The sequence below is a fragment of the Anopheles gambiae genome, chromosome 3 (assembly GCF_943734735.2).
Source record: "Anopheles gambiae chromosome 3, idAnoGambNW_F1_1, whole genome shotgun sequence".
Taxonomy (NCBI): Eukaryota; Metazoa; Arthropoda; class Insecta; order Diptera; family Culicidae; genus Anopheles; species Anopheles gambiae.
In genome coordinates, this window is record NC_064602.1 from 34807740 (window position 1) to 34823702 (window position 15963).

The following is a 15963-nucleotide window of genomic DNA, read 5'->3' on the forward strand; positions in this document are numbered from 1 at the left end:
AAAATGGATTTTAATCAGTTCAGATTTGGTTTAGCATACAATAAGAAATATTTTGAGTGCTTTTTTAACGTATTTCAGTGCAAATAACGAAGATTCTAAGATTGTTTGTGTATTAGGCAAGTCGTCAGAAAGCTTGTTTGGGGAAATGTTTTCACCCATGCTGTCAAAAAGTGACGTTCAGCTTTTGCTATTAAAAACAGGCTATGAGACCACCTGATCTTCATACACTTTGCTACAAATAGATAGAACATTTAGTATGCAGCCTTAACTGATGCTATAGGAAACTGCGAACACGATGGTAGATTGGAGCAAACATCTTTCAATAACCATGACAACACGAGGGGATACAGATTTCCGAGGAAGAGCATCAATATCAAATATTTCGTCCATTTTCAGTCATCATTTCTACCAATTTTATGAATTTCGCTTAAAAAGATACTCTTTTTGTGTGATTCTCGAATGCTGATTTTATATCTCCATCAACCCTTTAACTGTACCTGTCAAATAGTTCATTTCACTGTACATTTCACCCTGTGTGGCCGTACGGTTATACCCACATTACAGTTTCATTGAAATTGAACGTGAAATTTTGGGAATTTCTTCTATATTTCATGAAATATTTATCACAATATTGCTCAACGTGCACCAAAAGAAAGGATATAAAAATCCTTAACTATTTAGTATATAAAACGTATTTTTTTTTAAATTAAATGCATTTCCTCGTGTTTCACCGCTTTATTCACGGTGAAAAAATAATGGTCAGCGGTGAATAACAAGGAAATGTATTAATTTCTTTATTTTAATATGTTTTACAGTCTAAATAGACGAGGGATGGAATATCCTTCCTTTTAGTGTACAATAAACCATATTCTGATAAAGATTAGATGAAAAATAGCAACAACAAAAAAAACAAAATTTCACGCCGGCTTTCACGCAAGGTCTCACGCAAGCGATCTTTAGATGTTAAACCGAAGAAAGCGTTTAAGTTCTTGCATTTCGTTCAAATAGCACATTAAAGCCTTTGAAAATTGGCTTACAACTAGAAACAAATTCATTTTAAAATAAATAACATAGAATATAATGAACAATAGTTTACTAAATATTTATGTTATATGCAACATAATTTTCATATTCTCGTAATGTAATACACTTTGATATTAAAAAAAACGGAAAATTATCAATGTTTGTCTCTCGTGAAAACTTTTTTTTTGACATTGATTGTTTTGCTAATAAAAATATTCAAAGTTAAGATAACCTTTCGATAATAATTTGCTTCACGTATTACATCAAGCACATCGAGTAATAAATGTTAATAGAATGAAGTAGAACGTTAATTGGCCGGTCTCGTGGTACAGTCGTTAGCTCGTACGACTTAATAACATGCCTCTCATGGGTTCAGCTCAGAATAAATCGTGTCCAAATACGTAGGGCTGAGTAATCAATAGCTCACTGAAAGCCAATCCCCGCTAGTGGTACATACAGACAGGCCTTGACCGACAACGGTTGTTATGCCAAAGAAGAAGAAGAATGTTTATTAAATGTAGTATCATTTATGCCAAATATAATTTGGAATGCGTCCTAGTAGTGTTCTCTTTGTATAATCAAACAATAATACAAATGAAGTTAATTAATTATTGTTTTTACATTAATGCCTCATTTGCTGTGTGATATTATTTCACGGAATGTGATTATTTTTTTCATTTAATCAGAATAAAAAAGGAACTCCTACCTACCTACCTACCTACCTGCACCTTAAACCTACCTGCCGCATAAAGTCAGAAGCACCATTAACGCACTATTAAATTATTACAACAATAAACAACGCACGCATTTAATTCCGCTTTTTTGTTCGAATTCATTGCGTTAAGAAAATTCTTTCCATGCATACACACACATACCACCTGAGAGCGTAATCGGATCCGATTCGGAATCGTTGCCCTTTACCTTGCCGAGCCTCACCGGCATCGTGATCGTTTGCTTACTCACCTACATAACCTTCCCGTTGGCGAATAAATCTGTCCATTAATGCGTAATGGTTTATGGATCCGCCAACCGATTGCTGTGCCAGTGCCATGATCCTCGAACCATAACATCGTGTGTTTTTGCTGCTCTCGTCGGCCGCGCGTATCGATTTCATATTTCATTTAATAAACTTTAATTCTCATCCCAAACCACCATTCTTATGAATTGTTTATGAAGGTGTATTCGAATAATATCGCCCAACAAGATGGGCAAATGGGCAAAGTGAAATTTTCCAAAACCAAACAAGCTAATCCCCCCACTCCCCGTCGGCCGTTCCGTTCTCAGCGATCGACAGCGTGGAAATGTGTTTTTCTAATGTAATTAAAATTTCCTCCATCTCTGCCCGCTGACTATAGCAGCTCCTTACCATCTTAGAGTCAATTATCGCGTCTATTTAACAACCAACAAAAAAACGGGAAAGGAAGCAGCTCCGTAACCAAAGGAACGAAACAAAAAAAAACATGGTTTAAATCATTTTAATTGTGTCAAACCTGTCCGCACCACGGTGAGGTTGCCGGTGCCTTCCGAAGACGATCGTGCGCGAGATCATCTCGCCCTCGGGGGCCAATATTTATGATCAACCTGCAAACACCCATGACTAATGCACCTGTTGAAAGCAAATTTTATGTCTTTTTTATGATAACGCAGCCCTTTTGGACAGTGGAAGGAGGAACGGAGCAGAGAGCGAGAGAGAAAGGGAGAGATCCGAACGGCAATTAACCAAACAGGAAAGCTGGGAAGGTAATAAGTCAAACCTCCGTGAATAAGCATCTTTCGATGGGCTGTTTTTTGGTCTCTTCTGCTTCGTTCCCTGTGACACTTTTCTTTCCAGCAAGCGGAAGACTCAAACCAACAAAAAAAAGTAGGCAAAATGGTCAACACATAAAGCGATAAGCATCGAAAGGCAGAGAGCGCACCGCTGTCTTGCATCCGATTTCCATTTCGTGATGGCTTTTCCCGCGATGGGGATGAGGTGTTGAGCAATGAATTACCACTTGTCAGTCAGTGGACGAGCGCCACTGGCAACCGTTGTTCCCTTTTGCTCTCTCTCTCACACACTCAGACAGTAATGGGTCATGGATCAGGACAAGGGAGCAGCGAACCCCGGTCCCGGACAGCGCAAAGTGATGTAATAAGTTTTACGATCATCAGTTTTGGAATTTATGAATATCCAGCTCGACCAGGCGAGAGCCCAAGTGATTCTGCCATGCGGTGTGTGTGTACGTGTCTATTTCTATTAATTAACGCAACCGTTCACAAACACTTAGGCGGGCGAGCTGGGGCGAGCTAAGAGGTTACGTTAAAATGTAACAAGCTAACACATTAGAATAAGTACCGGACTCATGAGCACCGTTTCTAATTTTGCTACAAGCTGTTGGGAAGCATTTGGACGAAGCTTGCCTACTGTGGGGACCGATCGTGAGCAACGGGAGAGCAGAAAAATATGTTTTTATTGTTTTATTATGCAGCCTCGATCGAATTTTAATACACAAAAAAACAACAGAAATTTCAGAAAAGAAATGTACCTCCTCCTCCTCCTCGGGGGCTGCTGCATTAATATTAATTATCTTAACGATCAGTGGTGGTGCCCCCCAAAAGTTACAGTGCAAGATCACATTCGATGTGGCGTTTCTATGGTAACACGAAGCACCGCACGAACTACAGCCGCACATCGCTCTCAAACAAGGTGCGCTTAATGCAAAGGGGGTGTTAATGTGCAGCACAGGGGAGAAACGGCGTGTGTCCTCCTTCCGCAGACTTTGGGAAGGATTCCTCACTCACGAAACTTTCCTTCCATAGAGAGGAAGATCATTTCGTAAGCAAGGCTGGCTGTCCCGGTTTGATGGACTCGGAGGCAACACAGCGCACTTGTTTTACAACCCAACCCAACCCTGCCCGAAAGATTCCACATAAATCACGGTGAATTATTAGTTCCACGGGGCACGGAACAGTACATGGAGCAGCACACCATATTCATCGAGTGTGGTGATTATTCACCAGAAAAAGCTATCATAATTACCCTCTCGAGCAGGGTGTACCGATATTGTTCAGCACCTACCAGCAACAACGACCCCGGGGTACTGGACGCACTGGACCGTACCGAGTTCAATTCGCGAGCGATCCCTTGTTGAATAAAGATCACAACGGCAGCAGTGTGTGTGTTTGCCAAAAAAACACAACCAAGCAGCTACAAGGGACAATAAAACTAATGGTTTTCGTTTTAAGACCATCCTTATCCAACCAAAGAGGACGCAAGAGACAGGCAGAGAGAGAGAGTGAAAGAGTGATCACCACGGGACGGTAAAGTTTCACGAAGCCTATAGGCCCGGTTTAAAGTGTTTCGCGGTTTAATTGACGATTTATTAAATAATTAATAGGAGCAAAATGAAAACATCACACGCGTATGCGAGGAAATGGTTTCTTCCTTTCTACTTCCGACGGCTGCTTCCGTTATCCCACTACAAAGTGCTGTTTTGTTAACCAAACGTGACGCGTGTATTAGCACCCTTTGGCGCCTACTGTCAGGCCTGTTTCGATGCGATCGCTTACTTGCAATCGTATTCAGCGATCCAGCAAAGACCTATCAGGCGGACATTCGATCAACACGACCATTTACCTTTGGCGCCTATTTACATTATCAGACGATTAGAAACGTCTAAAAACAGTGCAGCTCATTCTACCGTGGCCAAATATCTTGAACTGCTCTTCATTTTCTCTTCCCTTTCCCCCTTTCCGCTCTTTCTTCTCTTGCTATCTTCTCTCCGGTTCATGTTGATCACACGATCGACCAAAAATCCAGAAGCGACACATAAATTAATTCCTAATGAGCAATAACAATAAGGCCGGTGAAATTTTTATGTTTCATCATAGCCCACGTGGCCTGCTGGTCCTCTCTCGCCGCCGCGTGCGTGTGAATATGATACTTCCTCCTTCCTTCTTACTCATCCACTCCCCTTGGCTTCGCCTACCCATCAACTGCTTTTTCGCCTCTTTTTGCGCGCATTTTGCTCTGCCGCGCATTGCACGCAGAACAGTGATCGCGCGATCGTACGCGCGAGCGCACCAAAAATGCGTTCGCGTTTTGGTAGGAATTATAATTTTATTACAACTGCTTCCTACCACCCAAACCGCCCTGGCCTCTTCTCTCAGCTTTAAATACAAAAAAAAAGGTTCAACGAATCCTCCACCAAGCAGTCCACCAGTCCAAGCCGGTCAATTCTTGGTTGGGCAGATTTTCTAATTTTTCATTCCCTAACGGACGTGATTACGTGTTGGCCTCAGTTTTGCGCAAGCATAAATTGGCCACTGACCGGTGGCCGGTGGATGACAGCAATAAATCACGCTTCCTGCACGACCGGTGCACCGTATAATTAAAGCCGATGGTCGAGCTCGAGCCCCAAAAATTTAATTACATACCAATGAGATGAGATCATTCGCCGCGTATGTATGCTGTATGGAGAGACAAAAAAACAGCCTCAAACATTCGTTTTTAAAACATGATAAGCGTATTCAGTTTGGTGTCTCAAAACGATTGCCTAGTTTTGCTTTTTTGTGTGTCTGATGTTCCAAAGCTTTGGACCAATATTTCCATTTCCTACGCCTTAGTTAATGTCCCTGGTTAGATGCGTCTCAACCCTCTTAGGACAGGCTTGTAAGGCTTGTACGGCCTGTGGCCTCATTAGCATCAGGTGAGCTCGATGTCCGATACGACGACAAATCGTTTCAACATTCGAATTTTGGGTTTGCACATTTGCACCAATGGAAATCGAATTGGAATTGAAAAAAAACCAGCCTGCAAACCGATCGATCGATCGATATTTTCCCTTGCCTTTTAGTTTATCGATCCGCTTTTTTGTGCGCCTGAATTTATGCATTGCGATTTGAATTTTAAATTCAGCTACACAAATAAACGTCACGGGAAACGGCATGGCCATCTGATGCATGCATTTATCCTGGCGTTCTGGGCGTCTTTTTTTAGTATTGCCTTCCTCCATCAGCCTCGACTGTTTAAACGTGATTGTTTTAAATTTTCCACTCACTCTCTCACTCACTCACAATTCAAAAGCTTTTAACAAACCCCAACAATTAGCAGACTCTCGCCGCCGTCGCCTCGGAAACGTTTTCTGTGTTCAAAGGCCAGCTCCCACGGGACACGCTCCGCTCTTCGAGGACAGTGGCGTCGACCTGAAAAATGAAAAGTAGCACACAGTATGAACCCGGCTTGCACTCAACCTCCACCCCCGATAAAGGCCGATCTGAATATTCATTTACCTAAACGCGTTACATTACGTGCAGGAGGAGCTGCCTAATTGAATCTTCCAATCCAACCAACGGGTGAACTGCAGCAACGAGAAGGCTCTCTCAATGGCCGATTGCTCTTAGGGTTTCACGACCTGCACAGGTTCCATTAGTACAGTGCCATCAAGTACAGCTCGATTCAGCTTCAGCTTCAGCGGCCCAAAAATCGGCTCTTCTTCAGTGGATGGCTTTTCCTTTTATTCCCCGACGCACTCTGCCTGTGCTGGAGAATTTTCATAATTTCAATTAAATATGTAATGACATGTAAAGTAAATTAGTGCAATATTTACCCAAATATAATAAAAAGCGGTGGAGGAAAGAATGATCGTGGAAAGAAACGGACATGCTGCTGCTGATAATGATGCACCGGGGCCGTGTTTGCCGAGCGCAACGACGATGACCCCTAACGATGGATGATCCGGTGGTTCAACCCCACACGATAAACCCGGGTCCCCGGGTTGACCCTTTCCTGTAGCCAAAACGCAACAAACAGCACAGGGGTGAAATCGTTTGATTAATTCAATGTAAATAGCAAGATAAGTTTAATAGCCTTTAATGTTAGCATGAAACCTCATAAACAAATGCTTTTCTCACCTCTCTTACCTTACCGCCTCGTACCCGAGCGGGGGGACAGGGGTTCCAAAATCATCTTTTTGGCGCATTTTCCCCGGTGGCCAGTTATTTTTTGGCAGTGGAAAACTTTACGGTTCGCGCACGATCCTCTCCACGGTGCAAAGTGTTTCCGAGCTGTCGATGGATTTTTCAATCCTTTTTCTTTATTGCGTGCAGGCAGGTTGAAGCGCGATCGTCAGCGCGATCGTGACCATCATCATCATCATAATCATCATTATGAGGGTTGTGTGTGTGTGTTGAGTGCTTGCTGTGTGGACAGTAAAATTTTGTGACTATTAAAACAAGGGGATTAAAAACACGCACGGTATTAAAGTATGCATGCAATAAAGTTTTTATTTCGATGATTCAACCAGAGCCATTTTCACCGCTCCACGTTGGCTTTTAATTGTGGTTGGAGTGTTTGCAGAGTGGCTGTGGTATAAGCGGCCATGCGGACTCGTTTACGGGAAGGATAATGACGGATTAGAAGCTGTGTAGCGATGTGTTGGCCAATGGATTTCGTTTTTATTTCTTTTTACCTCCCCAAACTCTCTGCCCGCTTCTTTTTTTAATTTTGGGTGAGAAAGAGGCTATGAAAACGTTTATGTTTCCCCACACTCGGTGGCTGCGACATGGGTTGAGGTGGAAATAAATTTTTCCAAACATTTATTCCATCCTCCCATTTCTAAGCGGAGAAAACTATTAAAAACGGGCCGTAAAACCTTTGTGCCAAAATGTGCTTTTTGCCCTTCGAAACAGGAACGAAAGCAAATGCCAATTATGTTGAATGTATCATGCCATGTATCTGGTGTAACATACGTTGAAGCAAACGTGTCGTGTTTTGGGCCGTTGCACGTCGCCTCAGACGCTTGTGACAAATGTAGACGAACGTCGTCACCATCACTTCACACGGCTTGTTTGTCGACGGACTTTGCTTATCGATTGCTTGCCAATCAATGCGCGCGCAACTCGCACAAGGTTTCCGTGTTTATTGAGCGGAATAATTCATTTTACTGCTCACTGCTCATTACAAGCACCAAATGCCCATTCCATTCCAAACCCCCCTCCCCCACACCAAAGTAAACGAAGCACAAAGCCCCATTCTAATCATATAAAATAATTAGCGACCAACGGTTGGGGGATGTTTTGTTTACACCAGGCGGTTTTATTATCACTGACAATCGATGGTCCAATGATTGGACACAATCGATCTACGAAGGCTGATAACAAACTATCACGGTCACGTAGGGTGCGTACTGTGGGATGGGAAGACGGCGAAAGGGGTTTATAGTACACGATAGCAAAAAATATGAAATTAAATCCTCATTTGTGCAAACGCACTGCCGCTTGCGTAAATAGTACTGTTGCGTCGTATGCCAGGCCTGTGTTTGCATTGCATTTCAGGTAGATTGAGTTGCATTTAATGTTGTCCTTCCCCTTCCAACCAGCGGTATTATGACAGCCCGTGGAGCTAATCAGGTAGTGGAGTGTCGATGGGGCGCGTTGATATGAATATTTATTTAGCGCCCTAACCGCCTGACGACGACGACGACGTGCAAATGACGTGAAATCTATATTATTACGCTAGTAATTATGATGATCACTTGCTTGGCAACCGAGTCGCCAGGCGCGCGCGCGCGCGTGTGTCACATTTTGAACCAGTTTTCATTGCGCCAGCTCCGCCTAACGGCTTGCGCTAAACGCACTGCGCAAGCAAACAAGGAACGCAAGGGCTGTGTTAACGGTACATAAATTAATTAAGTCTTTCCTTCCTCGCTCTCTCCCTCTCTCTGCTTCCATTGCTTAAGAAATCACGGATACGGACGGTGACACACCTTGCCATGCCAGGGGAATGGGGGGGGGGGGGGGGTTGGAAAAACGCGGCAACATATTCAAAAAAGTCCTGTTGGCATTCCACGCGCATCAACAAAGTAGGCGAATGGATTTCTTTTGAATTGCATAAACATCGTGCGCTACTAAGTGCCGGAAGAGAAAGAGAAACACAGATGCTTTGATTTCAAAATGGCGTCCGAAGACACGGCAGAGCATAAGTAGTGCAAACTGTTTTACTATTCATTTTCCACCAAGCGGTGAAACGAATGGAAGCGTTTATTATCGTCGCATCGATCAGCCAGCTCTCGATGGAATGTGAGCCAGATACGCACACACACACACATTCATTATGAAAACAACCAACCCGGGAGCTCGGTGGAAGGAAATTATCGCCCGTTTATGCCAACCACCACCACACAACGAACGTCCGTGTGTTGCACATCGAGAGATTCAAAATCGCTCGGAAGACGAACCTCTGCTGGGCCTTATTTTTTAAAGCATGTCTAGGAAGCGCTAGAAAGAAATTGGCTCAACGAGACGATTGCATATTCAACAGTAGGCGGCGTCTAATCATAAATTCAAATCATGCATTTCTTTGCTTGCTCCAAAACTCAAGCCAACCCATCGATGAGACCGGTTGCTATGCGCGGCCGGTTAGCTTGGCTGGAAAGAACGGCCGCCATTGAAGCAACCGCACCGGTTGATTAAATTTGTGTGTGTGTGTCTCTTTCTCTCTTTCGATTTAGTGGTTTAATAAATCGTTCGTAAGTAAAAGCTTATAAATATGGCCCAGTCAAACAGGCCACGCCAAGCAACCAATCGAATAAAAACCCGAAGCAAATAAGCCTCCTCAACCGCGGTTCGAACTCATTACCGCTAATTAAAAGATTATTAAAAGTCAAAAAAAAACGAGACGCACACAAAGGCGCACTTATACGCATACGCAAGTGCGGGGGGGGAGGCGATGCGCAAGTGGGAAAGAGTGTCCATCACCATATTTTCTACCTGTTTTCTTTAGTTTTGGTTGCCCTCCTCCCGATCCGTGTAATTATCTGATGGAAATCTAATCTAATTACAACCGTCCCATTATCGCCTTCGAAACAACCACTTACTGGCAGCTACTACTACTAGCCTACAACTACTGTTGCCCGTTGTCTATTCTCATCAAATGGGAAGACTGTGTATCTTCTCTAATAGTGATTCTCTTCCAGTTCTTCACGTGCCGGGGGAAAAACTCCTTCACGCCCTCGACAAAGGGGAATGGACAGGAAAAAAAAACAATGTTAAAAAATCCCCCCACACCTGCGAACTGTTGCTGTCAGTTCCTTCCGTACGTATATCGAATATTTATTTATTCCAGTTCACTATCGTCTTGTTATATTTTTATGGGTTATTAATTTGTGACTATTTTGTCTCTTTCTTTTCGCTTCGTTTTGCCGCCCTTCTCGTTGCCCACTCATATTCCTTTTGCTTGAGTTTGGGTGTTTCTTTTTCGGAAGTTCCACTTGTTAATTTTTATCCCCACTTGGCTGTATAGGCCACTCCCGAGGTACACCCGCGGTACGGGGTAAGGAAACTTTGTCTAAGAATGTTAACGATAGGCACATTAATTTTTTGTGTTTTGGCTTTTTTCGGGAAAATTGAAGCCAATGCAGACCAGCACGATTTCCCATTCCATAACTTAGCCTTCCTCCATCTTCACTCCCCCCCCCCCCCCCCCCGACCCCACCCCCTAGTTTGGCAGGTACAACAGCTTTTCATATTTCATGTACCGGTGGCGTCCAATCACGGGCCTGTGCGTGTGTTAATTTGGAAAAATGGTAATACACACTAACACAGCTTGGCACGTTTGTAAATTATCCCGTTTTTTTGTCGAGGCTTTTGCTTACTAAAAAGCGTGCAATGGACGTGTTTTACGCTTTATTTTCGGGGGTTTGCAGTTGAAATTAATTAGTGCCCCAAGACGCTTTCCTTTCCTGTTCGCGGGAGGAACGGTTGTGTTAAGAGGACGATACATATGCCCGCGTGAAAAAGCTATTCAAATTCACGGCACAACTACACCACTCGTCACACACACACACACACAAAAGACCTTAACAACGTTCACACCTTCACCCTTCAAAAGTGCCCTTTTGCAGTACATTGCAGGCCCGCGGTTTCCCCGGGCGTGGGCGTAATGTGTTGGAAAATTCATGCCAGAATAATGAAACATCACAGCGAAATTATTAGTAAACAACAGCATGTTTAACGCTTCCGTATATGCGTGTGCTTGGGGACCCGGAAAAAGGTAGATGAAGGGCGTGTACACTTTAGCTATCTCATCAGATCCATCCGAGCCCGTCCGGAGTAATGGCTCGATCCACCATTCAACCCGTCCGCACCACATATAATGCGGCCTTTGTTGCTTTTTATCATTTCAGTTTAATGACGGAGCTGGTGTGGTGTAACAGTAACGCTCACCATGTTTTATTTTCCTCTTTCAACCACTTTAGAAAGTGGTATCATTTCGTCAATCCCGGCAGGGAGGGCTGTGCAGCGATGAAGATGACAGTACAGCATGTTCGTTGATTTTTCCTCCGAACCGAAGTTGTTTGGGACAAAATCTAAAAATGGATGTCAATATGTAAGAACGTGAGTTTTCAATTAGCGATAAGACGGCTAGCGGATACTTACATGCTCTCCCCCGGTAGGCCTGAGGGATCTGTCGTAGTACAGTCGTTCGTGCTTGTATCGGCATATCGGTCCATGGGATGTCCATCGTGTGCCAAAAATATCATCATCGCTGCAAAAGACACGATACAAGATTGTGAGTGGAAGTTGGCAAAGATTCAAGTGGATGAATTAAAATAGATTGGATGATACAATTTTGTTGTTGGGAGATCAATCTATGAGGGTTATATGCAACAACGGTCTTCCGAGAGTCTAGCTTATCGCGGAAAAAATAAATAATTTTGGTTATTGTGTTTAATTTTTGTAATCTTCGTTTCCCTCCACTATTCTAAAGGTTACTATTGTATCAGATATGTAATAAGTTGTACTAAAGCAGCTGGTTAAGCCAGCGCGGCGGACGAGTGTAGACAAAATAATACTAATCTTCTTCTTCTTTGGCACAACAACCGCTGTCGGTCAAGGCCTGCCTGTACTCACTAGTGAAGTGAGCTTGGCTTTCAGTGACTTATTGATCCCCCCATAACAGGATAGTCAGTCCTACGTATGGGGGCACTATTCGAGGCTTGAACCCATAACGGGCATGTTGTTAAGTCGTACGAGTAGATGACTTTGCTACGAGACCGGCCGTAAAAAAATACTAATAGTAATACTAATAAAACAAATAAAAAACGTAAAAATAATAATAATAATTCTAATGCTAATAATAATAATAATAATAATAATAATAATAATAATAATAATAATAATAATAATAATAATAATAATAATAAAATAATAATAATAATGATAATAATAATAACAATAATAATAATAATAATTGTAATACTGATAATAATAATAATACTAATAAAGCAAATAAAAAAAATTAAAATAATAATAATAATACTAATAATAATACTAATAATAATAATAATAATATTAAAATAAATACTAATAATATAAATAAACAAATTAAAAATAATAATCATTATAATCATACTCATAACACACAGGAGTATGTTTCAGTTAGAAGCGATATAAGCCTCAATGAAATTAAAATAACTGAACAGTAAGATGAAAATAAGAAATTGTGCAAATAATCACATCATAAAAGGATAAATTGTATTTCTCTTTAATAGCCCCCTCTCGCCAATACATTTACAGTGAATGGTCCCTCGGGAAGGAATTGAAACACAACACACTGTCTACACTGTCTCAAACAACAACCCCCAACAAAATCGCCCCAAAAAAATAGATGCATATTTGTCATTGTACGTTCTCACTCCCACCGACGCGGAATTACCTCCCTCCAAAATATTCCCCCTTCATCATCCAAAACAGATAATTTTCCAACATCTTAACTACACTGCACTACACCCTCCCACACGGGCAAGGATGGAAGCTAATAGCAACACCCAGCACCGAGTTTCTTGATTAGCCGAAAAGAAAGTCAGACGGGGACACCGAAACGGTGCAGGCAGGATGAAACTTTCTGTCTGTACGTAACTTCCTAGCCAGCCCAGCCCAACGACTAAACATTGGATATGAAGACGAAAGTTTTGAGCAACCTTTCTACTTGGCGGCAAACGGTATCAATGGGCCATCAGTCGGGCAAGGATATGGTGGGTTTCTGTTCCTGTACGTAGCAGGATGATATATGCGATGGATGTCTCAATTACCGTACCGATACCGATGTGCTTCCCCGTCTGCGTCTGTCTGTGCTGTGGCCATACACAGACACACATGCACACCCCCAATTTCGGAACCGTAAAGCAATCGAGGACGACATTGGTTGCTCATTTTCACCCCCCTTGTCCATCCCCAAACCCTCCGCGCGCCGCGAAGAGGCTGGTCAGAACAGTGGCCAGATAATTTCACGCTTCGCTGGACGGGTTCTTCGGGATGTGATGCCCAAAGACACACACACCGGACACCGGTGTACGCGGCAAAAAGGCGGCCGTGTATGTTTGTGTCTGTCCCGAGAGTGCAAAACTGGACAAACTTTCTGATTTATAGAATGGTTCATTAAAATGATTTAATGAGCGATGCCGACCGACCAACCACCAAAAGAAAAAAAAAGAGAAGAACCGGAACGGTTAGGTACGGTTTGGCATACAAAATACGTTGCGGATTCCGGGCGGCACCAAAACGAGGGACTGCCATTAGTTCCAGACGCGCTCGCGCGAGGTAGTAAGATGGTGGCCCAATCGAGTCCCTCGGTTCCGTCCCAGAACGCGGGCACACAGGATGTTCTGTTTCTGGTAAGAAGGGAATTAAATATTCACCAGCGCACGTACTGGTTGCTGGTCGGCGTACACGTTTAATTATAGTGAACAGAGTCTGTGTGTCTTTTCCGGGCCCGTGAGAGGTTCACGGAGGAATTTTGGGGAGCGAAAAGGAAGATTACACACAGATCGAACGTTTTACTGTCTTATTAAAGATGGGGGCGCTTGATTGAAGCAGTTCAAACACATTCTTTGCATTTAACACTCGCTTCAAATCCCCCCCCCCCCCCGAAAAAAAGAGGAACCATTTTCCAAACCCCAATCACATTGCGACTTCAATAAGGAAAACTGGCCGGTTGGTGCAAAAATTGCACTTCCTGTTTCCGTCTCCAGTTCCAGGGTTCGGTGGTTGCAAAGCTGCAAATGATGATCGAGATTGGTGCACACAGCGTTAATACACTCCCCCCGTTTTTCTCCAATAGACACGAAGACGTTTCGCTTCATTTCCGGTTAGGATGGAAGCGCAGAAAAAACACTCACACACACACACACCAACGTGGAGCTACACAGTATGCATTGGTTTTATATTTTACTATGCTAGCTGCCACCACCATGGCAACGGAGTGAAAATTGACTGCTGCTACACATCCGGCCGTGAGAGCTTAGGAATGAAAGGACGGCAGCGTGATTTCGATTTTGTTTTCTATTACTGGCCGTTTTTTTGTCCAGGGTAAAAGGCTGGTTGCAAAATTTTATCATTTTTTTTATGGTCGGTTGCTGTTGGAAGATCTTTAAACAGTTCTTGAAGGAATAAGGTATGGAGGGGCTGTAGAGTGTCTCTTTGCCGTTTGGAGTAGGAAATTTTGGTCATCGCTTGGGAATTCGTTTAAAATGATATTAATGGGACCTGCAGCTGTTTGCATTATATAGCAATTTTCGAGCAGCTATCTAAGTAGGTAGAATATACAGGTGGGCTTATACCATGGTGTATGAATTTAGAAGGCTGATTTTTATCGCTTCTGCTTCTGAATGAAGATTTTAATAGTGTTTTGTGTATTCGTCAAGCCTCCAGAAAGCTTGTTTGAACAAAGGTTTTCACCCGTTCAGTCAAAAAGTGATCTTCAAATTTGATTATAAAAAACATGCTATGAAACCAACTGGACTACATACACTTTGATTCTGGATTCCATCAACAGATCTCTTTAATGCATCTTGGGATGAATGTAAACACCACCTTCCCAGTCAGACAGCCTTCTGTTAATTTACCCATTCGAGCAGTTTTGACAGATCCTATTCCTCCTTTATTTTATCTTTATTTTTTTCGGCCAAATTGTTAATAAATAACATGAAATGTATTACATTACACTGCTAATTTACCATTAAATTACTCTTAAATTACCGGTAATTTAACGGTACGATAGCAGTAAATTAAGTCCGATTTGTCTGACTGAGTTGTTTTTGCCATTTTTCAAGCAGGTACTCGAATCTAATTCTAGCTTTGAGGCTAGAATTATCAAGCCTGAAAATTGCAGGCTAGTTTTATGTGTGGTTTTGTATGGAGTGTTTACATGATTTCAGCCTCCAACTGTCAAACTCCATACAAAAAGCTGACTAGAATCGTGAAGGACCCCCAATGTTGGCTTTGTATGTATATTTTTAGTATTTAAAGCAAGAGTATAATTATCAAGTGAAGAAAACCCAATTAAATATATCAATAATCTTTAAACTACCTTTAACGTTTCCTGTCTACCTCTCTTTACTCTAAAATTCTTCCACAAAAACTCCCATTTACGCGGCCCGATGACTATGTAACTCGAAACTCGTAACAGCGTTCCTCAACAAGGAAAGCCAGCACCAAATTTAGCACTGTCACGACCCCTTCAAGAAAAAATAAACCTTAAACCACAATTTTCGGACACGATTACCGCAGACCATCGGCCCTCCCGAAGATGAGATGGAAAAAGGCCGTTCAATAATGCCCCCGTGTCGTCCAAGCAAACTCACACACACACACACACACACCGCATCTCCGGGGAAAATTTTATACGGTACGGTGACCGACGACACACGGCGGGAAAAGTAAACGAGGACAAGTTGACACACGGACACACCGCAATGGCGCGTACCGGGCCACATAGAATATACATTAAGATTATTAATGGACGGCGCGCATCTCGGACGATCATTTTTCAAACCAACACTCAACACACACACACATGGCTCACTTTCACACGCCGGACACACATATTCAAATAATTCAGCCGGTGCAAAGTGACAAAAAAACATTGTGCCGAAACACGGTGGTCCAGAAAGTGATCAGTGC

General features: G+C 42.7%; 1 long non-coding RNA gene across 7 annotated transcripts in view; it reads right to left on the reverse strand.

Annotated features, from left to right (window-relative positions):
• Positions 1–2099: 2099 nt before the first annotated feature.
• LOC133393082 (uncharacterized) overlaps positions 2100–15963 on the reverse strand; it is a 40026-nt gene continuing 26162 nt past the window's right edge. For 4 of the 7 annotated variants that reach the window (XR_009765993.1, XR_009765989.1, XR_009765992.1 and 1 more), the window contains exons 2-7: positions 11440–11548; positions 11227–11369; positions 6916–7201; positions 6612–6790; positions 6295–6544; positions 2100–6207 (exon numbers count right to left, since the gene is read on the reverse strand). This is a non-coding gene — a long non-coding RNA (uncharacterized LOC133393082). Of the gene's footprint in view, positions 6208–6294; positions 6545–6611; positions 6791–6915; positions 7202–11226; positions 11370–11439; positions 11549–14810; positions 14918–15963 lie in introns of those variants that run through there. The other 3 variants (XR_009765995.1, XR_009765990.1, XR_009765991.1) reach the window with 3 other exon arrangements.